The following is a 24,892-nucleotide window of genomic DNA, read 5'->3' as shown; positions in this document are numbered from 1 at the left end:
GTGTAATAATGTCATTAAACTTGGCTCTTTGGCTTCTTTTTAATGCCATTAAAAGTGGCTGCCCAGTCACCTCATTTTCACTTGGCACCTCTCCAGCAGGCTCCAACCACCAGTGTGGAGAGCTGACCCCTGGAACGGAGCCCAGGCTGGGGCCCAAACTCACTCTGAGCACCTCCTTGGCACCCGTGCTCTCCTGCCCCCTCTACGTGTTTCCTTGGCATTAGCTGGTGCTGACACAGGTTGGTGTTTATAATGAAATTAGTGACACCAACAGCCTCTTCCAGAACCTCAGCAATTCCTTTACATGGACATGACTCTTCCCTCACCCCACTGGCGCCACGTAAGTCAACACCCCCAAGTTTGGAAGCACAGATTCCACTTGGTGCTTCCCATTGTTTATGGCTTCCCGGCCAAGTTCTCGAGCCCTGTGAACTTGTTTTCATCCAAGTCAATTGAATCCAGTTTAGCAGGAAATGTTTCCTGACGTAGAGATGTCCAAATATGTGTTGCCCTCTGCCAGGGTTGGGCTAATTCTTTTGAAATCAGGTGATGTAATGATTCCTGTTATTTAAAGACAAAATAAATAATAAAAAATAAATCACCAGTTCCATGGGGAAGACAGGAGAAAGTCAAGCACTCTTGTTCCACTCTCCTGCCAGCTTATACAGATGTCTTTCAATGAAATGGACTTAAGCTTCTGGACAGTTAAGATGGTAAGAAAGAATCCCAAAAGTAAGTCAATTTTTTTTAAAAAAAGAATATGCCCATGGCAAGAAAAGGCAGATAGAGCTATATGAAAAAGCTACCACTCAAAAGACCATACTCTAATTTGCCAAATGATTATTATTTAATTCTCAAATAAGACAATGATTATTATTTGATTCTCAAAGAAGACAATAGACTAAATCTTCTCTTGAGCACTCTCATTGTGACCTGCCTTATTGAGCCAGGGTGAGGTCCCCTCCCAAATAGACCCTCTCAAGTCAAATCACCCTTGCAGGCCATCCTATTAATGCATCACTAGTTGGTAATCACAGGCCATGTCCGGGAGAATTCCCTTGTCAGCTATCCTGTAAATTCACAGCACTGGTCACAAGGGTGATAAGGCATCAAAGAAAGAATTGCTAAGATACAGCAGCACAGTAGAAATACCAATTCAACAGGCATGCTCCATTCACAGACGTATGCTCTTTAAGAGAGTTGAGGTATTAAAAACAGGAGGCTAGTGATTACCTCTAACATCCATGCCAACACTTCAAAATTCACAATGCTTTATTCATTGTCCCAGATGGGATGGGTGGTGTTTGCACAATTCTATGCAGGAGAAAATCTCCATGAAGGAAAGCAACAGTGTGACCTAGAATGAGCAGAATTAAATTTCTCTTGGTTCTTGAATTAGGATCCTAATTGCCTGAGCAGATGGCTGCATGCTAATGGTCATGCTTTATCACTATGATTCCCAGACCCCAGGTTTGTTTTGGCCTGTTAAGAATAAAGTTGCCACCAGTACACACTTGAACCCTTCTTGAAACCCAGGTCAATTACATGAGTTGGCCTGGAAATGCCATAATTTTATAGGTCCTACATATGCTGAAGATTCCTTTTTCTTGACTTTCTACATTTTCAACAAAATTTGGGGCCCCTCTCCAGTTATAGCAACCCACCTTAGAGATGCATGGTTCATGCAGTTAGTTAGTTACCTTTCACATCAAAATCTGGCGTTTAACTGACATGAGTTTTCCTTACAAGTTGTATTATGTGTATGTGTGTATCCTCTGGGAAATGTGCATTTGAACTGAAGCTGGGGCAAGAGGTGGGGGGTAGGGATGGGCAGGGTCATTAGCAGCATGCCTTGTGTATGAGTGAGCCTGGGTGTACATGTCACGGAATTCTCTCTGATCATTAATCATAGATATGTTCATTATTTGAACTCTGCTTTTCTCCTGGTGTGTAAGCCAGATAATTTTCCAACCTAACATAAGCAATTAAGTTTCAGTTGTTTATATACCCTTGTTTTACCTCCTTTTATTGGAAAAGGTGAATAACATGGAATCTAGTTCATGGACCAACAGAATTGTATCATCAGGGCATGCACTCAGTGACGAAACTAAAAACTTCAAGTGGAAAACTTGCTGTCACTGTCTACTACTTGAATCACTTGTGTAGAAAAACAGTCTAAAAAAATAGCAAAATGTTTCAATGTAAGATTAAGCTTGATAAAATATTAATGACACTTAATCTCTTATGTAGACAAGAAACCCTGTTAAGAGATTCAAAATAAACTCATTTAGGGTAAGCACATGTCCTAAATTTCTCCCTCACACAAAACAGTGAATTCCACTACCACCCTTTTTCCAAACCTAAGATCCATCTCCGTCTTGTTTTTCTTATTGGTCACAATGCCTTTATGCTGTCATGAGTTACATAAAGTTTGGATCTCTTCTGCCTCAATAATTTCAACATGTATTTATATTTCCAGTTGGCTACCATGAAGTATTTTATTATCTGAGAGTCTCTGGTATCTCTAGCCCATGGGGAAAGTAATGGAAAATCCAAATAACCAAACCACTGAAACCCTAGACGACAGCTCAAGAAACTGGCACTCTTGTTTCCAGGTGCAGTTACTGTTTTCCTTGAATCTTTAATGTGGGTCCATCACTTTAGAATGACCCATCCACCTTCTACAGCAGTTTTCCAATATAAAACTGACTCACCCACTGATACATGGAAAGGCTTAGGCCTTTTTTCCTCCTAGAGAGATGAATTCGAGATGAGATGCTGTTGGAAGAACACGAACATTGTCCACTGCGTGTATTTCCCCAGAAGTGTTTGTACGAGGGCCCGGCTTCAGCCTACAGTGCTCCCGTCAGCCTGAATGAACAAGTTAGAACATTACTCAGCACTTTGGAGACATAAGCTCAACCAAGCATGTCATTCTCAATTTGATAACCAGAACTCACAGTTTCTTTGGGCAGGCAAGTATAATGGACTGACTTTTAGCTGAAAACAGGATAGAAATAATCAAGAACTTTCTTACTTTAAGTTGTTAGGCTTTTAATTGTGTCAAAAGAGTAATTTCTCCTTCGTTATTAAAAAAGAAAGAATAGATACATGTATTCTTGTCTCTTCAGTCGCATCTCAACTTGAGGTGAACTGAAAGACTTTTCAAATGTTTTTGCCAGCCCTGAGAAATATTCAACCTACTGCTACTGCCCAAAGTTTCAGAAGCAAGTGAAAAATAACTGGCACCTGAGCTACTAGAGGCAGACTGGACTGCCCCTTCCCCTGACTCCCTGGCTGATTCTAATCACAGGAGCCTTTCTCTGGAAGGGATGGGGGAGTTTCACTGTTTCAGGCAGGTGTGCTCCCACCTGAGCTCCAGAGCTGGCCAGGTGCCATTCTCTTTCACCCCCGTAATGAATAGGCAATGAATAAATTCAGGCTGGTTCTTGAAACCCAGAGTTACAAGGCTTTACGCACAGGTTGGGCCCCTCAGATTCCATCACACCACAGTTGGGTGGCAAAAGGCCAATATACAGCCGTTTTTAGGACTGAAAGATAATGAGCCCTTGGAAATTGCAGACTGTTTACTGTTGCCTCATGGTAATAGTGGGAAGAGTTTTGGAAGCTCTTCTGAGAAATCTGGTGAAGTAAGAATGGAGAGAGCGAGCCATAATTTGAGTAAAGGCAACCCCAGAGGGCTACAGGAAGTGAAAAAATGGTGGGAGTGCCCCCTCTTTGCAGCAGGCCTGCAAATAGCCCTTCTGGTGCTCGCTGACGAAACCTCATGCTTTGGACAGTCACTCAGCAGCTTAGTTCAGCTGAACAGATGTTGAAAATGTTCTGGGTACAGCACAAGGCTTTGGGGATACAATAATAAATTATGTCCAGTACCTTTCTTCACATGACTGAAATTTTAAACTAGGCCATAGATGTGCAAACCAAATATGTCAGCAATCATACTTCTCTTCTGTCTTCACCTGTCCTGACATGTCACCTCATCAGTAAAAAGCTCCCTTGACCTCACTTACTAGGCTTGGTCTCTCCATGCTTCTATTTCATAGTACTTTTCACATTTATCATTTAAGAATCTATGGAAATATTTTCTAATGTACATCTCCTCCATAAAGAACACTGTTTGGTTTTGCCAGTACAGTCTTCCCAGCAGTGAGGACAATGGATGATACACAGAAGGTGTGCAAAAGTCAACTTAATGAATGAACAAGCGAATAAGATGCATTAAAAGCAGTGATGGAAGTATGCATGGGAACTATACGAGCACAGAGAAGGGGGCCCCATCCCTGTCAAGAAGCCCCAGAAGGGTGTCCTAAGCTAGATAACTAATCTGTATCTTGAAGGATGAATAGATGTTAGCCTTCAAGAAAAGAGGGAACAGGTGCACCAGATGCAAAAGTAGCATTCTAAATCGCAGAAGCATGAAATGGCTTGGGCCATGAAAGCAATTACAAGTGATGTGGCATTTCGTGCAGGACATGAATTATGAGGGAGGATGTAGCAGGAGATACATAGCTCAAGAACATGAAAGACTTTGTACATCATTCCAAAAATGCTTTGACTTTCTCTGTGGGCAATGAGGGGCCTTTGAAGAGTTTTATGTCATGAAGTAATATCTTCAGACTGAATGTACTATTCTGTGGACAAAGCAGAAAGTAAAGACTCCTAGATCAAAATAGGCATTGAAGACCTAAAGCTCGAGGCCACATCCCCATCTGTTCTTCCTAGCATGGGGCCTCTAATAATTGATGTGCAGGCCCACAGTACATACTCATGTTAACTTCAATGGCAAATGTTGACTAAGCACATCTTACATGCCCAGCTCTTGTGGGCAACATGAGAAGTAAACAAATATAGCTAGGGAAGCAAAACACCTACTGAACAACCAGAAAACAAAACTACACATTGGGAATATGATATAAATTGGGGGGGGAAAGCCCTTAGGACAAAGTGGGACTGGAGATGTGTGGGGTGAGTTTGGAGGAAGATTCTTTGTAAGAGGTGAGTTTTGATTGGGTCCTTAAGGAAGCGCTGGCAGTGAAGGGGCAGAGCAAGAGGGAGGGTGCTCAGAAGTAGTTGCTGGGGAAGCCACAGTGGTGGGGAAAGCCGCCCCGTGCAAGAAGGCTGCCTGGATGCTCTGGCCAGGCTATTTAGGAAACAACATGTGTGATGGTAGCTCTCATCAATTTACTATAGTAAAAGCTACTTCCTAAACTTTTAGGACTGGCTGCTTCCCTCTCATGAACCAGCCAGTCTTGAAGCCTTTAGGTGGGGCTGAGAAGGGTAAGTGTTGTGCTGGCTGGAGTGAGGTGGGCAGTAGCTGCAGGGGCTCAGAGCAGGACGTCAGAGCCTGGGCAGGTGAGGAGGGCCCCCTCTCGGGAGGGCACTGGTCAAGGGACTCAGAACCTGCTGAGCAGGGTAAGGGGGCCCCACATGAGGCACCCGGGGTGGGTGTCAGAGCCTGGGTGTAATGGTGGTTTTGTGGTTATCAGGGAGATTGTCCCTGTTTGCAGGAAATACACTCTGAAGTGCTCAGACAAGGTGTCTACACGGGAGAGCAAACGTTGTTAGGACAGTGGGTCAACAGTTTACTTTCAAGTGACTTAGAAGGAAAAAGGTTTTGTACTAAGCTTACCTTTCTGTAAGCTCAAGACATTTCAAAATAATAATCTAAAAAAACCTTAAAGATTGGTAACTTATAGGTACTTAAGAATTTGAGCTGAATCATAGACATATCACACACATTTAAAGACTCTTTAGAAAATATTTGCTTAAAATATTTTAAATTCTATCTGCAAAAACTGGAAAGAAAAAAAAAAGAGAAGTATCCTTAGTATCCAAACTGCAATTACTTAGTGAATCCCAGAAATACCTCAGTCCTTGAACTTCATCTTGTCCACTGAAATCATCTTCATTTTCTTGTTTCCACTCCTCAGATTGATTCATTCAGTTACCTGGTAATGACAGGCCTTCCATGTGCCCGGAACTGTCAGGAATGGTGTCAGGGACACACTGGAGGGAGAGGGAGCAAGTTCCTAGTTCTGTTGCAGTTTGGTGTTATTGCTGTTAAATAACACATATATATACCATATAATATATTGTTAAGTAAATAATAACATCAGAAAGAGTTCCCGAAGATTCCAAGCAGAGCCCTTTGTGTTTGTGTTTCTTGACCAGCAGAGCTCTTCCCTGCTCCCACACTCATTCATTCCTTCTCTGACCACTGTTACTGTCACTGTCAACTCCTTTATTCACTTTAGTCACATCACTTCTTCATCTTGTGCCACAAGAACAGGGATTTTTTGGTTTTTTACTGGTACAGTTCTAGCACCTAAACATGAACTGACATGTGAGGACTCAATAAATATTTGTTGACTGAATGAATGAACAAACTAGAGCCACGAAAGGGGAAGGACAGGATGCTGTGGGAATGCAAAGGTGATGATCTATATGTGCCCGGGGCAGGGAGGCAATAAGGACAGGCCTTCCTGAGAAAGTGACATTTACACAGACCCTTAAGAAAATAGTAGGAAATGCCAAGTGAAGAGTGCTAAGGTAGGCCTACTATGTGCAGAGGGATCAAAAGCTGTCCTTGGTCCATCAGAGCTCACTGCTTTCCTCTGTGTATCTTTTAGTGCCACATGGCTATTCCCTGACAGTATCCCAGTCTCTCTCTTCTCGGTCCTCTTTCTACCAAAAGTGTCAATAGTATCTGACCTGAGAGGCAGATTTTCCTTCCTTTAATCTGGTCATAGGCCCCCAGGGCTGACTAGGAATTGTGCTCTACAGCACAGGGCTAGGGGCTTGACATGGAGTGCGAACCCTAGTTATGTACTTGCTAGTTGTATAACCTTAGGAGAGTCTCTTCACTCTCTGACACTCTTTCCTCACCTAAGACAATCTGTCTGATAAGAATGCTTATTTCACAGAGTTGGAGCAAAGACAAATTCATGGGAAAGTACTTTATTATCTGCCATTACTTTGACCACACAACCCAGACATACAAACTGAGATAAGAGATGACAGTTCCAGGCAATGAAGGTTGTATTTTTACACAAAGTAACTGCACCGTCAACAAAAGACCCCAGAGAGAAGATTCAGATTCACACTTAAAGGCTGTGTCTGTTTACATCTACCTGAATACAACTAGAATCCCCCACATTTCAGAAGAACCATGTTTCCTGCTTAACACAGAGATGCACTCTGCAGTCCGCTCTGACTCAGCTCTTTCCTCAGGGAGTATAGTTTAGGAGAGAAAGTGCTTGTGCTTTAATCCTGGCACTACCTGAGGGACACAACTGCTTTGTGCCTCAGCTTTCTCCTCTGAAAAATAATGCTGATGTGTACCTACCCTGGAAGGTTAAATGAATTGATATTTGTCAAGTGATTAGAGAAGTATCGGCAAATGGGAAGTGCTTAGAGAGTTTTAGCCATTGTCTTCCCATAGTTATTGCTTCTATGCAAACCCTAGACCTGGCTCGTGCCCTACAGTTAATTCACCACAGCACAGGATCGGTGGCACTGGCAACTACTGCCCCACTGCAGAGAGAAAGGGTCAGCCCCGTTTGAACTTGGACAGTGACTATTCTATACAGTCTCCTATCCGGAACAGGTGGCTGGGAAACAGAAAACAATGAACCTGCTGCTGTTTCATTGGGTTTCCCCACCTTTACAAGGGGGCTGGCATTTCTCAGTCATCCAGTGGAAGAGAAAAACATTCAAAGATCAATCATCCTACTGTTAAAGAAGTTAAAATAGTATCAATTTTTCTTAGATACATCACAAAAATACATAAAACTTAATTTAGTCAATGCCTGGCCATAGGGAGAAATGTGACCATTGCAATTTTTATTCACCCCATGATAATTATAATAAATGTAATAATAACAATAATAAGGGTAGCTTACATTTTTTACATACCTGCTGCAGGCAATGTCTTAACTGCTTTACAGAAAATAATTCATTATACACCTTACAAAAACTGTAGGTATATTATCCCACTTTACAGAGGAGAAAACTGTCTCTGTGGTTTCCAAGAACAGGAGATGAGGAAGAATTTAGTAGGAGAGTTAAGCCAAGAAAAACATGAATTCATCAGAGAGTAGAAAATCTGTCAGGAAATAACACACCAGGTCACTTATCTCTCAGCATCAAGAACTTCAATTTACTATATGACTTTCCAATAATAAGGCAACCAGTTTAGTCCTCAGAAATGTCCAAATAAAATACAAGTCATATGAACAGCTATTTTAGGTTGAGTCAATTTCAGCTGCTTCAAAATTTATATCCATCTTTACAGACTGCTTCTGGCATGTCTGTATTAACAGGAGTTGTATTCTTCAAGTTGTTTAGAAGTGGTGTTGGTGATCAGTCACACTTGTCCAACTTCCCAATGTGCAAAGAAAGCACTTTTAATACATTATTTGATCTGATCCTTTCAATGAGGTGAGTCATAGTGTTTATTTCCTTTTTATACATAAAATTGAAGCTCAAGGATGTCCTCAGTCCCCAGAGCAAAGCAGCAGAACTGGGTGCAAAAGCCATGTACTCTGCTCAGTTCCATCTCCTTCCACTGTATCATGCTTCCATCTTTTAATAAAATGGAGAACCAAGGTCTCTATACAGACTAAATTTCAGTTTCACAGCCATGTACTATATACCCTAACAGGCCAGTGAATTTAAAAGAGCACATCACACTAGCTGGGGGTAAATGTATAAAACTGAGACTGTGGATGAACTGGTGTTCATTTTGGGGCAAACACCCCAAACTGTCCTGTGAACAGTCAAAAGCTTGATCGTGGTATATAGGTGCTTTTTAAGTGCCAGGAAACACAGACTTTGGAAAAACTCAAAGAAAATTCTATTGATACTGTTTCGTTGTTGCTTTAATCCAGGTTGGCTAGTAGCCAGGGAAACAAGGTAGTCACCTCCCTTTCTGACCCTCAACCCTTTGAATGAAAAGAGAAGTATTTTCATTGTATTTTATAAAATAATATTGAGTGATCTGGGACTTTGAGACCTTCCCTGATGTCTCGTAGAGATAAGGACTGAAGGCTCCTGAGCGGAGTCAAGCTGCAGTTCACTCGTTCCCAATAGGTATGCAGAACCAAGAGCTCACGTGGGAGCTGCCCGGGTTCCTCTGGAGCCCCTCCGGGTCTGGCCGAGTGTGGGGAAATCCATGTCATCACCTTCCCGCCACTGAGTAGTCACGGTTACTAGTGGCTTCCAAAGGTACTCAGAGCCAAGCTTAGGTCACACGGGGCCGAACAATGGGATTCCTGCTCCCAAGGACAGAGGAAGAATCCTTTCACTTCAGTCTGCACGCATGCTACTTCCTCCTGAGACTTTTTTTTTTTTTTGTCCGAAGCACTGTCCATAATGAAGAATTGCGGTCTAAAATATCTTTCTGATGATCTGTGGCCGGTGAGAGTAGTGGGCTGGGACCATGCCTGGTTTTCCATTCAACAGACAAGGACTTTCAGCCCTTAGATCCTCTGGCTTCCCGCTTGAGGGCACATCTCTGGAACCGTCCTGGCTCCTTCACGCATGTGGGGCTCTGACGGGGTAAGGCAAGAGCATCACTGGAGCTGGGAGCTGGGGCTCTGAGCACTTCACAGCTGACACCTGTGGCTTCCTTAGATGGGGAGGTGTAGAGAGGTAGAAGAGGTAAGTGCAGTTCCTGGGGAAATCGGCATGATATCAGACTAGAGATTTTTAAAAAGAAAAGTGTCTTGAAAGCACAACAAGCTATTGCAAAGAGAGCTCCCCCGATTGCTGGTGATGAAACAATACCCTCCTCCCCCACGTTCTCTGCCGGCCCCCTTAACTCTGCTAATACACAGCTCCGCTGCCAGAGCAAATCACTCCTGTGCAAATTGCTCTCATCTGTTCAGTTGACCTTTGGATCCTAGTATCATAAAGAATGATACTGCTTCTGTGAGACTGTTGTTATTTGCATGTCCCTGTTGTCCAGATGATATCCATTTAGCTGTCTTAGTACAAAATCCAACAGAGATATTCCCACCCCAACTTGCAGTATAAACCCTTCTTTCATTATGTGCTTTGTATTTAAGCCCAATTTAGAAATTATTAGAGGCTACTGTGTACTTTTTGAATCCCATCAAACCATCAACTGAGGCAAAAGGGAAGCAGCCTCCTTCAGCTGCTAGTGAAAAGCCCTTTTGTTAGGCAAACTCCTTCTCTATAACTAGCTCACATTGCTTTCAATCTTTGTCAACAGTAACAAATAGACCATTTCAAATATGCAGACTTTAAAAAATTCCATGGAAAGTGAGGGTGGGAGGACATAACTGTTGTCAGAGACATGCACTTCCACATACTACACACAGCACACATCCCGTCATTTTTTTATCAGCTGTGAATAGGTGAAGAACCAAAAAAAAGACATGACACCTGGCTCTAACTACACTGCGTCATTAAAATAGGATTGCAGAGGGCCAGGGTGTGCAGCAACCACAGGCAAATAGCCCCAAGAGTAGCCTTTTCCTTGAAAGGATACTTGGGGGAGTGGCAGAATTCTTTTTTCCCCTCGGATAGGGGATGGCCCAGGCAGCTTGCTTCCTTCCCACCATCCTATTTTCCTTCTTGGGGAAATTAGGGGATATTAGTCACCTTTAAATCTTAAGCCCAGTGCGAACAGTTGAGTATTTAAATGCTTTCCATGTTTTTAGTTCTTTACAACATTCAGTGGATTCATCAGGACAAGCCAGAAACAATGGTCTCAGTCCTCCTGCACAGATGGAATGGAAACAAAGCAAGACTCATACAATTCACCATACCATTGCTACTGAATTCAGTGTAGATGAGGCTATAAGAATACAAAAATAAATAAATAAATAAATAGGGTTCTTAGCAGAGCATCCCAAATATTGTCTGCATTCTTACAGTGCCAGATGTTATTACAAAAGTGGTCCCAGTTGCCACAGTCTTCACAATGTGACTTTTAGCTCTTCCCATTAAGAAGTGGGGTCTTTCTCCCTACTTCTTGAATTCAGGCTTAGCATCGTGACTTGGTTTGTCTAATAGAATGAGGTCAAAGTACTGGTGTTCCAGTTCTTAGCCTAGGCTTTTGGGGTCTTTCGTGTTTCTACTAGCTCTTTTGGAACATTTGTCCCCATCATGAAAAAAATCACAGGCATTCCTGTTGGATATTGAAAGACTAGGAAGAAAAACTGTGATGACAAGTTGAGGCATCCCAGGAGAGCAGCTTGAGATGGACTTGGCATCTGACCACAGGTACAGCAGAGTAAGCCCAGCCAAGACCAGAAAGACCATCCAGCCCAGATTCCAAACTACAGACACATGAACAGATAAATGGTTAAGTCAGTGATTTAGGGTTGGTTTGTCACACAGCAATAAGTGTCTGATACACCCAATCTTAGGTTTTTAGACATCCTGTTTCCTTGGACATCAGAAACAATGCAATTGTTCCATTTACAAACTAAGCTATTACCACTTTGCAAACCTGCCCTATGGGATTCCAGATCCATTCGGATCTGCAGTACAACTGTGCTATGTGGTGTGTATTATTGCCTCCATTTTATAGTTACGAAAGTCGTTAGCATGATTGACTACTCTAAGATCCCACAGCCAGCAAGTGGCAGAGTTAAATTTTGATTCCAATTCTGTCTGAGCCCAAAGTGTGTGTTGTTAGTCAATAAGCTATAATGCCCCTGACTTATCCAACTGTTTTACCCTTAGGACATATAGAGCAACCTTTTACCATTGTTGCACTTTCCCATCAATAGTCCTTAACTTCCAATTTAAATTTCAATTCTGTGACGGTAATCAGAATAATGTGCTCACCCCAAAGATGTCTACATCTTCATCCCCAGAACCTGTAGATACATTGTGTTACATGGTATGGGGAAATTAAGACTGCAGATGGAATTAAGTTTGCTAGTCAGCTGACCTAGAGATGGGGAAATTATGCTGAATCATCCAGGTGGGCCAGTGCAGTCACAGGGGTCTTTATAATCAAAAGAGGGAGGCAGGTGAGTCAGAGAAAGAGCTGTAACAAGGGAAGCAGAGATCAGGATGATGCAATTGCTAAAAGGCAGCCCCATGCTATTAAATGCAGGCAGCCTCTAGAAAAAAAGGCAAAGAACATATTCTCCTCTGGAAACTCCAGAAAGAATGTTAAGTTTTAGCCCACTAGACCCATGTCTGACTTCTGACCTCCAGAACTACAGGACAATAGATTTTGGTGTTGTTTTGAACAACCAAGTTTGTGGTATTTGTTACAAAAGCAGTAGGAAACTAATACACCTTCCACTGAAACAAGGCCAGAGTAGCTTGTCAAGGCTTCTCAGAACACAGATGCTACAATCTGAATAATTATAAGGAATTTTTTTTATTAATCCCTATGATAGAGGCATTATAAATTGTTCCCACAAATATATGGGTGAAAGTCTTTGAAGAGCCACTTAAAATTGCTAAAGAAAGAAAGAGAGCCAACCTGTCTGTCCTCTTCTGAGCCCATACACCCCATAAGAACTTGTTCCATTAAGGTTCTGATGAGCTGAGATTTCCTGTGGGCCTAATGTATTCTTGCTAATCTCCAAATGATGCCTCTCTCCTCCCAGTAACATCAAGAACTGCCATTAAGGCACAGGCCAGCTTCTGGGCCTCCCCCGCACATGCACACCACATACACACATAAGAAGGTGGTCTCCAAGGCTGTGATTTCCTGGCCGGTGAGTGTCTTGGGTTTCACTTGAGTGTGATGATGATGTCACCCAAGTGCCTTAATGTAGGGCATTTCCGACCATCAGTTCAAGGACTATCATTTACTCTCTATGTTAACATCCAAAACAATAAACACAGTGGAACACAGTCATTAGAGACAGCCATAACCCATGGCCTGCTGTGTATTGATGTCAACCCTGCTGCGTTTGACATCTGAAATAAGTCCAAAGAAAGCACTGCATTTTCAAAACTGGGTCTACATTGAGGATATCCACCCCTGACTGTATTCCATCTTCCCACCTCCATCTTCTAAACTCTCAACATCTTGGATTCAACCCCAGACTTAAAATCCCCTTGTCTTATGCAAAAAGACAACCAGGACAACCTTCTCCCAGACTGGGAATAATGCCACCATCAGGTGATTGAACCTAGTGGACCCTCACTATAAGATGATAAACCAATTCAGGATGTTATGACTCCTAATCTAAAGGGTGTCAAAATATAGTACATCTGGAGACATTGAAGAAAACCTGACCTTATGCACAAACTGAGCACAGGAGATAATATCAAAAAACAGAAAACCGAAAGAAACCTTTACTCAGATATAGCCAAGCATCTCACTGTCTTCTTCAGTTTGTTTTCATAGTCGTTCAATGCAAAATAATTGATTACTTATTGGTAATGGGAAGTAGAAATATCAATGTGGGGTTGCATAGTCTAAAGGAGGAGATAAAGGATCTGTCAATGAATTTACTGTCGATCCAGCTCTTAACTACGCAGCAGAGGCTATTCTAAGTGTTCTACGTAAATGATCTCAATTCATTCTTACAGCTTCCTAAGCTCTGTACTGTGAGCCAAGCCTTGTTTTGCAAATGAGGAAAGGGAGTCTTGGAGGCTTAAATCCCCTGTTCAAGGATTGGAATTGGAATTCAAGCTCAGCTGGGCTGCACACCTGAGAGGAGCCCCATGAAAAGTGCGGTAATTCTCCACGCACTGGAGGGCCCATACTTTGCTCATCCTGTCAACACAGCACAGTTGCAATTTCTGGGGGTCCAGCCATCTAGGTTTCTGAGCTGAAATCTTACTTCACGGCATATAAAACTGAAAAAGAATTCAAAAGCCTCCTCTGTAGGAGTGGGTGGGGGGACAGGGCAAGGAATCTCCTGGTGTTTGTTACTTTTTTCAGATTTTGGGGAGAGATGTACTTGGGTCATTGAGTCCATGGAAAGATGCTGTGGACTCCAAGGGAGAAGTAAAGACACAATGAAGTCTTCCCAGTGGTCTAGAATACTCTGGGACCCATCAACTCTAGGACTAGATAAAAAGCAAGATTTATTTCTTCAGGGGGCTGATAGCAGCTCCTGGGCAAATCTTTCACATGCATTTCATCCCTGTGGGAGGTGCTGTTAGACCCGATCAGTTCATAGGCAGAGATGGCCCTTGACCCACCATAGCCCTCTGGCTGAGTTCTCAATACCTGGCCTGTTGGGTGGCAGCAGAGCCAGTGAGTTCCCTCAACAGAGCACAAGCAAACTCCATGTGCCTGGGGCAGCATTCCTTAGAAGGAGGCCTGTGAACCTAGCAGGCATGTATATGCCCTGTGTGCATGTATCTTGAGAGTCAAATACAAGTTATTTACTGCTCTTTTGAAATATCTGTGCTATTGTTCCTTTCCACCAAGCATTTCTTGTTTTGTTTTGTTTTGCTTTGTCTTCGCTAAAGTATTATTCACTATGCTTGGGTTTTGTAGAAGCATATCAAAAAGAGTCACAGCATACCACTCCAATTCTCTTAACACAGGCTCTAGGGAGTTTCTAGAAATGACTGTGCCATAAGGTTTGGAGGGAAGGTTTTCCAAGTTGGTCAGCACAACTCCTGGGGTTTTCTTAACACCCAGGAGCCCTGATGGGGTGGAATTAGAGAAAGCAGGAGGCCCCCTGGTGGAGGCTTCCTGGGTTCTCCTGTGAGATGTGCTTACTAGACTTTTGCACACCCTACGTGAGTTCCAGTGCCTTTCCAATCCTGGTAGGCTTGCTTTTTCCCGCCATTCTGGCTAGCTGTAGGAAGACCTCTCACTGCACGTGGCCGCCACCTGCTGGACCCAGCCTGGAACTGACTGCCGGGCCTTGTAAAGTGGACATCTTGCCAGCACAGGAGGTGTGAGGGAACAGATTGTCAAGCTCATTCCATGGCATCTGTTCCAGAGGGAGACTCGAAACTGGCCTTGACACACAAGAATTTGTTTTTTAATAGTCTTTTGGAAACCTAAAGTCTATGAATCCCTCTGATAATTCGTCTGAGAGTTTAATCACCTCTCAGAAATATTTTCCCCATTTGTGACCTCACAGATGCTTCTATTTAGGTTAACTTCATACTGATCCATTTTGATCAGGGATGAAAAACAGTTGCTGTCAATTCTCTGGGTAAAAGCACTTTATAGGCCTGGAGAAAGATCAATGAATATGCCTCATTACTCTGGAAAGGTCCCAAGTTTTATTTTCCTTTAAACTGATTTCCTTTAGCCTATTTTAGAACTTATTTATTATTTCTGTGGCTCTGCTCTGAATGTGCTCAGCTTCCTGACATTTCTTCTTATTTGGGCATATTATACTCATAGTAAGGATCTGCCTGAAAACCAAGTTTGATGCTTTCAAGATTATATATATTCTCCGGGTGACCAAAATTCTTTGGCAAAAATTTTCTGAGTACCTACTATGTGTGATGCACACTGGTATGGCCTGTGTGGTATGTAAGATGTATTACTCATGGACTTGCCAGAAAGAGAAAGGAGAAAATGCTGCATGCCTGCCCAGACATCACTGAGTACTGTCAGCACGTATGAAGCTTCACGCAGGCAGTGGGGACTGAACTGGCCTTTGAAGGTGACATTGCGATTTATAGTAAGAAGTATGCATTTGGTCTTCAACCTGTTTCTGGCACAGAGCTCCTAAAACCCTAAACTAAAACTTCTTACAATGAGAGCAATAAGAGTGTCTCTTTCATGTTAATAAGGTGATTTCCTAAGCAAGGATGGTGGTTGCCTGGGGAACCAACAGCTGTGGTAGGAGGGTTGAAACTTCCATTCCCACCCCGCTCTTCTAGGAGCGAGAGTGTGGAGATGAGTTCAGTCATTGAAGGCCAGTGATTTAATCAGTCACGCCTAAGCAATGAAGCTGATAAAAAAGCCCAAAGCATGGTTCAGAGAGCTTCCCGGCCAGTGAACAAGTGGTGACACTGGGAGAGTGGCGCCCTGGAGGGGACATGGCAGCCCTGCGCCCCTTCCCACACACCGTGCCCTGTGCATCCCTTCCACCTGGCTGTTCCTGAATGATATCCCGTCATTGTACACTGGTGATCTAGTAAGTAAAAAATTTCTCTGAGTTTTGTGAGCCACTCAAGCAAATTCAACTTGAAGAAGGGGTCATTGGAGCCTCTGATCTATGGCAGGTGGGTCAGAAGTACAGGTGACACTCTGGACTGGCAATTGTTATCTGAAGTGGGGAGAGGCATTCTCACAGGACCAAGCCCTTAATCTGTGGGATCTGACTGTGTTTTCAAGTAGATAGTGTCAGACTTTGAGTTAAATTGTAGGATACCCAGCTGCCATCTGAGAACTGCTTAGTGGTCTAGGGGGAAAACCCACACAATGGCATTGGTGGCCAGAGTCATTAGAAAGATACGTAGAATTTGCTTGAACCTGAGAAGTAGGGCCTTACGAGAGGGAATAACATTCTGGGCTGAGCGAACAGCCTGCGGCGAGCCCTGGAGATGGCGAGTACCAGGTGCATATGCAAGTATTGGTTGCATTTGTGTGGGTTCAGGGAAAGTAAGGGGAAAATAGACTGGGCCAGATTGTGGGGGCTTCCCCAACAATGGGAAGCCACTAACCAATCCACAGATCATATTCACTTTATGTAACACCTGTTTTGATTTTATTAACTTGAAGACAACTTGTTTTTCACCATGCTGACCCCAAATCATTCTCAACTGTTCTTAGTGTCACTCTGTCCCCATCTAGTTTTGGCTCTTGGTTTTGACTTGTTTGCTTCAAGTTCTAGTTTAGTTAAGACTCTTCTGTTTCTCTGTTTCTGAGAATTCTATCTTGCTCTGCTCTTATTCATGCCCACTATCCCCACCTAATCTTCAGAAAGATCAGTTCCAGCTGGCCAATTCTGCCTGGTCACTGAAAGGGTATCTCGCCGCAACCCTCCTTACCCAGAATGACTCAGGAGACACGGGCCCACGCAAGAGACTTTATTATCTGAAGGAGAGAGTGACTACTCCAGAGGGGGGTGTGGGGAGAGAGAGGGACAGAGAGACAGAGAGAGAGAGAGAGAGGGCAGCAGAGAGACAGAGAGAGCAGCAGAGTGAGAGAGACAGAGAGAGAGAGAGAAGGGAGAGCAGGGGGACAGAGAGACAGAGACAAAGAGACAGAAACAGAGACAGAGGGGGCAGCAGCGTGGTGCCTTTTATTGTGGGGGATCCGCATGGCCTGTTGCTTTGGGGGAGGGTCGGGATGTTTAGACTAAGGAAGGGTAAACCCGGGCAAGCCCCAGGCAAGCCCAGGCATAATTCTCACCAGCTTATGTGCTTGCGACCATGGGGCAAATGGAGGATAAATTACTATATTCTTATAGTCACTCAACTCTTTTTTACACTCTCTACCTGTAGGAGACTTAGGAAGACAGAAACCTGGAAGCCACCTGCCCATTTTGGCCTTGGTGTTCTCGTAAAAAGTTAGGGGAGGCACCTACCTGACCTCTGGGGTCCTTTCTCTATCAGGTGCTCTCCATGGCAATAATGTTAGCTAACTCTGTCCACAAGCCATAATCCCCAACTGTTTCCACAGAATTATTTCAGCTTTCCTGGAAGAATTTACCTATGAAATTGACTGAAAATGAAGTTTGAAGCAAATTGGATCTGCTAGGATGTCAGTCAGCTTTGAGCTGTTTGTTTCCATCTGAGATGAGGATAGGGGAAAAGATGAGAAGCATGCTAGCTTCCCTCATGCCAAAGGGCCTCTTCCCAGGAGATATTTTTAAAGACAAAAAGAAAATGATGGATTATAAAGCACAAAAATGAGCTGCAGGTGGCACTCAGCACCTGCTCCTTTCTTGAATTAGCCAAATTCTCTCCCTCTCCTCCACCTCTTTATCATCAGACTGGCCCTGTTTGATACATCCTGGTAACAAAGCCAAGACCTTCTCTCTGCTGTAGTTGTCACTGGAGTCCCATTGCCATGCAGGTCCCCACTTACCCATCTCTGCGGGTGATAATTCTCATGCATAGCTGTTCTGAACTACAGCCACCCTGATTCTCAGTCTTTAGTACAGTCTTTAGTTTCTTTCTGGCAGAGTATGACATGAAAAGTGCTAACCAGCAAATTAGTAAGCTCTAGCTTCAGGTGCCTGTCGGGTACTAGAATTAATATGAGCCCATATATCAGTGGGTAGATTCTAGAGGATCATGACCACAGAGAGAGGATAGAGCTAGGGGTTTAAGACAGGGAGTAAAAGTCAAGATAAGAATCATACCTGTTCTACTATCTTTGGATTGCTTATATTATTATTGTGGTGCTTCATAAGGTAATTCCACATCAATTATTTTAGTTAATTCTTATGATAGCCCTGTAACATTAGGTGTTATAATCTCATTTTGTAGGTGGGGAAACCAAGGTTTCAATTTTTTAAATTTATGTCTCATAGTGAATGAACTTGAGAACAATTCTAATATGAGCTTCCTTGAATTAAAGGAAGAAAACATGTACTGTTCAGATCTCTGAGTCATATGATAAATTAACTCAGATTTCTGAGCATGACACACTTAAGAAATAATGGGGAACACAGTGTGTACAATTATTTCCCTGGACCCTGGCAACCTTGGAAGTCTGCAGCTACTTAACAATAATAGCATCAAGGTTCTCGAGAAGAATAATTTCCATTTCCAGCCCTGAGGTTCAGCCACAAGTGTCTAAGAAGGTGAAACTGGAAAGGACAATAGCCACAGGGTGGTGAAAAGTAATAGTAGCTGGATGGTCAGGAAGGGCCCTGCAGGGGTGATATCTTCCATCTAAATTGGCCATTTCTGCTCAGTCCCAAAAAGGGGAAATAAAAACACACAGGGGAAGTGTTCAGGGGATACCAACCTAATTCAAACACCAAGGAAGTCTTAAAAATGCTAACCAAGAAGAAGAAAGGCCTTGGATTAAAAGAGAGGGCCCACAGGAATGTGGATTATGCTCCTCTTTTTTTGTTTGTTTAAATACTGCAGACTTTTTTTTTTTGTATTTGGTGATTTAAATGACTTTTACAAGTAGCCAGACCAGATTCTAAGATCTCTCCAAGCCTTGACTTCCTCTGTGCGTGACCCACAGTAGGCCAGTAAATATTTGTTAACTGGGCATCAACATTACCAACATTAGCTTTAGCCTGGAGCATCCTCATGCCCAGAAAGCCTGTTCCTTACTTTGAGTGACAGCGTGTTGATCCTTCAGGCCAAGCTTGAAGTCTTTCTCCTCCCTGAAGCCTTCCCTGGTCACCACAATTCTCAGCATTCTCTTAACACCAACTGTAGTTACATAGATCATAAGATTATTCACACTGTATTCTTGAATAATTAACACTGGCAGTACAGAATACCTTATTTCTCCTTTAAGGGCAGAAACAATATCTCACAGTTCTTTTTTATTACAGTTAGTATTTGCTATGCTTTGAGTTTTCAAGGAACAGTGTACTTCTCTGACCTATGCAATGACATTGGCAGGCAGATGTGGATATTAGGACTCCTTGGCTGGAAGTGCCAGGACCCAGCTTGCCGCAGCATAAATAGAAATTCTATTCACTCAGAGAACCAAAGGTGGAATCCAGGACCAATCTGGGGGGCTTAGGCACTGGAATGTGAGTCTGATGCCTCCAGGAGCTCTTGTTTCTGTCTGTCGCCCCTTATGTGCTCACATATCCTCCACTGCTTCCTTTGGCTTTGCTCTGGGGTGAGATACAGATATTCTCTTTCCCTGTCAATATGTACAAATTCTCAGCCTCAACTGAGTAACAAGATTGGGGGAAGAATAATTCTCCAAAGAAAGGCAAGGTGTACCAGAAGAAAAAAGGACACAAAGCATACAGAAAACAAGTGTCCATTACTGCAGGGTATAATTGTTATTATCCTCTGAAAGCTGCACTGAAATGGAAATTCAAGCAAGCCACACTTCAACTTTTCAGCAAATTCGAGATGAAAAGTCATTTCCCTGAGTTCTGTTCTCTGTAATATACTATTTCAGTAGCTAACATAGGCCCTTCCTCATGGTAAAATACTCAACAAAACAAAAAATTACTCAGTAGAAGATTGATTAAAGTTGACTCTAATCCTATGCTTCCTTTCCAAACTGGAGTATTTAATTTAAATCCTTTAAAATCACTAAAAGAAATAATTTAAAATCATTGTAAGAAAATGAAGCCCCTACTCAATAATCACAGTGAAAATAATTTGGGAACTGTTAAAATAGCAATGATTATAGCAAAAACAACAAAATCTGACAATTATTAAGTATTTAATATATCCCGAGAACCACTCTAAGAGATTTGCATATGTTATTTCAGTTACTTCTCACAATTCCATGGGGAAGGTACTATTATCCCCATTTTGTGGAGGAGAAAACTGAGGCTTAGAGAAGGTAAGTCATGCCTGAAATCACACAGATAGCTGTGGCAGGACAGGAATTCAGACCCCTGACCATCTGACAGGGAGCAGGCCTGGCTGGCCTCCTGGCTACATACAGCACACCTCTCCCTCAGGGCACCCCGAGGACTGGTTCCCATCCTATTCTGGTCATTACCCAGGCTAGACATTTCCACATGACACTCAAGTTTCCCTTTTTTCTGACTTTAATTTTCACCACACTTATTCCCAGGTCACCTTTAGATATGGAAGAAATCTTTAGGAAAGTAGGAGATCAATACATCAGGGCTGCTCCTTACAGTAAGAATAGGTGTTCCCAGCACATTTAAGTCTGTTCACTTTTGTCCTTCTGCCCAAGCTGTTTCCTCTGCCTGAATGTTGAATCCCTTCTTGAATCTCTCTGCTTTGCAAAATCCCACTCCCTTTAAGATCCCACTCAAACATCATCTTCTCTCTGTGCCTTTTCTGGACTCACCCAAGAAATCACTGACTCCTGTATACTATGGTACTGGCCATCCACCTCTAACAGGACTTGTCCTCTTCATTTTATATTTATATATATTCTGACAAGATGATGAAAGCCTCCAGGGCAGGGACTTATTCTCCTGTGCCTTCTTGGTGTTTGAGTCTCCAGTACCCAGCAGTCTGGTACATAGGAGGTGCTCATTGGATGCTTATTGAATGTGTGAATAAGTGAAAGAAAGTTAGAAAACAACATAATTATTATTTACTCGTTTGGAGAATCCACAAGTGGATTCCAAGGTGATTTCTAATTCAGTCTCTTGTTGCTTAGAGGTATACCAAGATTGAAGTCCTGGAAAGGAAACCAGCGGTCTTGGAGGGGGAATCAAAAGAAACAGCCCAGGTACAGTCCCTGGCATTGTTTTGTCTGGAATTCCAAAGAAAAAAGAAAGAATAAATATAAGTAAAGCCATGTAACTAGCAAGATGCTACAATCAAATTATTTTGGTCACTGCCTCTCAGTCCTAACATTAGGAATACACAAGGAAAATAATCTGACCTGTGTCAAACACAAAAGAATTATGGTGGGTGTGTTTCTCCTCAGCAGTGTGTACAACTAATCCATTAACTCCATTATGGCTGTGAACCATACAACTGTTTTTATTTTCCCTGACCTCCCCATTCAAGCATCTGGAACCAGATGCTTCTCATACCTGCACAAGACAGTTCCACATGATCTCCATAGAGCATGCTCAATAATGAACTTCAACTTGGCATACCAAGTAATGTAAACTGTTACTATCCCCAACTCATGTTGGAGGATGGTGTACTTCCTGGAGAACTGTAAGCAGAGATAATAGAATCATAAAACTTTAGACCTAGAAGACTCTTGGAAATACAGTGCCATCCCTTATCCTCTTCACATTAAAACATTGCCCAAGATGTGAAGTGTCTTTCCAGGGTCACACAGCTAATCAGGAATACTGGTGACATATCCCTTAGAGAGGTTATTCTTGTGCTTATAACAAGAGTGACTTTTGGTAAGAATGATCCAGAATTGTTGCATCTATTAAAAGTGAAATCTATAAGAGAAACTCTAAGGTTACCAGACTAATATGGGCCACATTGCGAATAGCTCATCGAAAGATAGGGTAAATTTTCATTTGGGATGCTCTCCAAGGTGCCTTATTTCTGGAGACTGGATAACCAAAATGTGCTAGAAATCAAGTTCAGAAGATTCAAGATGTAGGACCCTGAAAGAAGAACTAACAAGTTGGAAGGTCAGAGAAGTTCAACCTGGACAGAGAGGAGTAGGGGATGGATGAGGGAGAGGAGCCAGCCTCTGAGACAGGGAGGTGAAAGGCTGCTGTTGACCAGTATTTGCTGCCAGCTCTGATGGAGTAGTACAATTGCTTTTTAAATATTAGGCTTGCTTTAGCTGAAGATATACGAGTGGAAGTGACTTGTATTATCTCCATGTAGCAGTTTTGAGGGCAAGTGTATAGTTTGCCCTGTTCTCATTCGCCCAACTTTGGAATGATGGAAGTCTATGTTTTGTTCAGCTTCCACAAGCTAGATCCCAAGTGGCTACAATGAGCAGTTCTTCTGCCAGTCCCTAATGGACATGTAGTGTGAGCAAAATATGCAGTGTGCTCTTTTAAGCTTCCGAGATTTAAGGGTTAAGATTCAGAATGAGATACCCTATCCGGTCTAAAAGGGACTAGGGAGTAGGGAATTCCAAAAGTTCTGAGACATATGGCTTATGACTCAAACTGGCTGAGGTTGGATTCTAACTTGGAAGTATACATGTAATTTGCCTACATGTGAACTGATTCATATCCTGGATTTGCTGGCCAAAAAGGGGGTATTTTGTACAGTCTTTATAGTGTCTCAAGGTTAATGATGACTTACAACAGAGAAGAGGGACCAGAAAGAAAAAATGGAGCAAAGCTGGCCCCCTGCCTACCCAGGTATAGCCCCTGGACTCCAAGACAGAGAAGATTGATGTCAGAGCAAGAGCCCACATGTCCCCATTTATATTCTACCCTTGGCATTCCCATTACATCCTCACTGTCATTTCACATCACAGAGCCCTGCCCTCCTCATCTCCAGTGGCATCTGATGGGCCTGAGCAGGCAAGTCTGCGTGCCTGGCTGTATATACAAGAGTATGTGTGCTGGTGTGCGTGTGCACACATGTATACTCACGTACTCAGCATGTACTACATAGTATTATCCCACTATAGTATACATTGATGCTCACTAAATTATCCATGTCCTCCTAGTAGCATTAACATGGTCTCTGACACTCAGTGGTGGATTCCTGTTAGGCTTGGGACCATGGCTACAGCTGCTGCCAGTGGCCCACACCAAAGTATAATCTCACAGCAGGTGCCAGTGTCACAGGAAGAAGGTAAAGACCTTACCTCATTCATCACTTCAGTCTACACCCTCCTCCAGAGAGCAGGTACAGATTACTAGGCAGGTTAAACAGCACTGGAAATTTCCAGGTCAAATGTGTTAAATATGAGTGAAAAAAGAACTAGCTGATCAATAGAATCCAAATGCCAAAGGTAAAATTTACTTCCTAATGGATCCATTCTATGTATTTATGCTCATTTTCACTTTTATGTAGAGTCCACCTGTACTCGTATGAGCATCCTAGAGAGTTAGAGTTGAGAGGCGCCCTGGCTCGATCTCCTTTCTATTGATGAATAAGCAGAAGCCCAGAGAGGTTAAGTGGTGTGCCCTCTCCAGCAGGCTGCTGATCTTCAGGGATCTGGGAGAAGTTTCCGTACTAGGCGAGCCACTGGCTGATTTGTATGAAAGGAAACCAGTCTTTGAAGATGAATCTTGATTTGGAGGAACTTGCTCCTTTCTCTCTGGCCTTTTCATCAGTGCAGCCACCACCAGCCTTTCGTCAGAGGCATGTTTACTGTGTGTTTCACTAAATGCCCTTTGCAGGACTTGCAGAGGCTACTTTGGTAGCAAAAAATGTTTTGTTTAGGGTCTACCTTGTGTTCAGGGTGTCTGGGGCCTGTTGAAGTTGATTGAATTTGAGAGAGAACAGAGACAAGGAGTCAGACAAACAGAAAGATAGTTACAAATTTGCCTTGAAATCTCTCCCCTTCCCTCCCTCTCATGCTGCTTTCTCTGCTCCTTCCTTCCTCCCTGCAGTTAGAACACTGTCCCAGCCACTGAAATAGTTCTGGAGCAGAATTACAAAGAAGGTTATAAATCTTGGAAATCTCACACTCTAAAGAGTTGCCATGATACCAGTTTCATCCATTATTACAATCTTAAACCAGAGAGCCCTTAGGAAACATCTATGTCTATCACAAATTATAATAGAGTTATAAAGTCTTTTCTTCAATAAGCAATTTTCCATGAAAACAACACTTCTCAGTCTTCTCGGACATAGTTGAAACATGATGTAGATTGCAGTTCATTTTTTTTCTTTTGCATTTCTTAAATGGATAAAAGACTTCAAATTCCCTATGCATGATGCATTTTAGTCTTGCAGAGGTTGACTTCTTAGTAGAAGCCCTTTTTAGGGAATGCTTATTTCCAGAGGAGCTTTTCCAACTTTAACATCTAGAAACCTAAGGGTTAATGTGGAACTCTTCACATGAATCCCAGAGGAGCTTTTCCAACTTCACCATCCAGAAAGCTGAGGGTTAATGTAAGAACTGTTCAGATGTCTAGGAAGAGTCTTTAGACAGAGAAACAGAACCAACCATTCTCACCTTTTCCTGGGGACAAGACAAAATGCATTTGGGTCCAAACTGAAGCTGAAAAATTAAAATCAAGTATTGGGAAATCTATTTTTACAGCAAAAATACATCAAAATGGATCTCCTCTGTTAGGGTACATTAGATAACATCTTCCTGTACTACATACAATTTAGAGATCTTTAATCTGAACTAGTCCAAATGGCGTCTTGCCTAAAGTCAAGAGCATGCATTAGATATCACATCCCAAAAGTCCTTACTACTCTGATCCCAGATAAAAATAATGGAGATCAAGACCCC

At 42.7% G+C, this 24,892-nt stretch overlaps 1 long non-coding RNA gene across 2 annotated transcripts in view; it reads left to right on the top strand.

Moving 5' to 3' along the window:
- The first annotated feature begins 604 nt into the window (after window positions 1-604).
- The window catches only part of LOC118972440 (uncharacterized), a 96,075-nt gene continuing 71,787 nt past the window's right edge, over window positions 605-24,892 (top strand). The window contains exon 1 of one of the 2 annotated variants that reach the window (XR_005061419.2): window positions 605-713. This is a non-coding gene — a long non-coding RNA (uncharacterized lncRNA). The remainder of the gene's footprint in view (window positions 714-24,892) is intronic. The other variant, XR_005061420.2, reaches the window with a different exon arrangement.

The sequence above is a fragment of the Manis javanica genome, chromosome 8 (assembly GCF_040802235.1).
Source record: "Manis javanica isolate MJ-LG chromosome 8, MJ_LKY, whole genome shotgun sequence".
Classification (NCBI taxonomy): Eukaryota; Metazoa; Chordata; class Mammalia; order Pholidota; family Manidae; genus Manis; species Manis javanica.
This window is presented reverse-complemented; position numbering and strand designations above follow the sequence as displayed.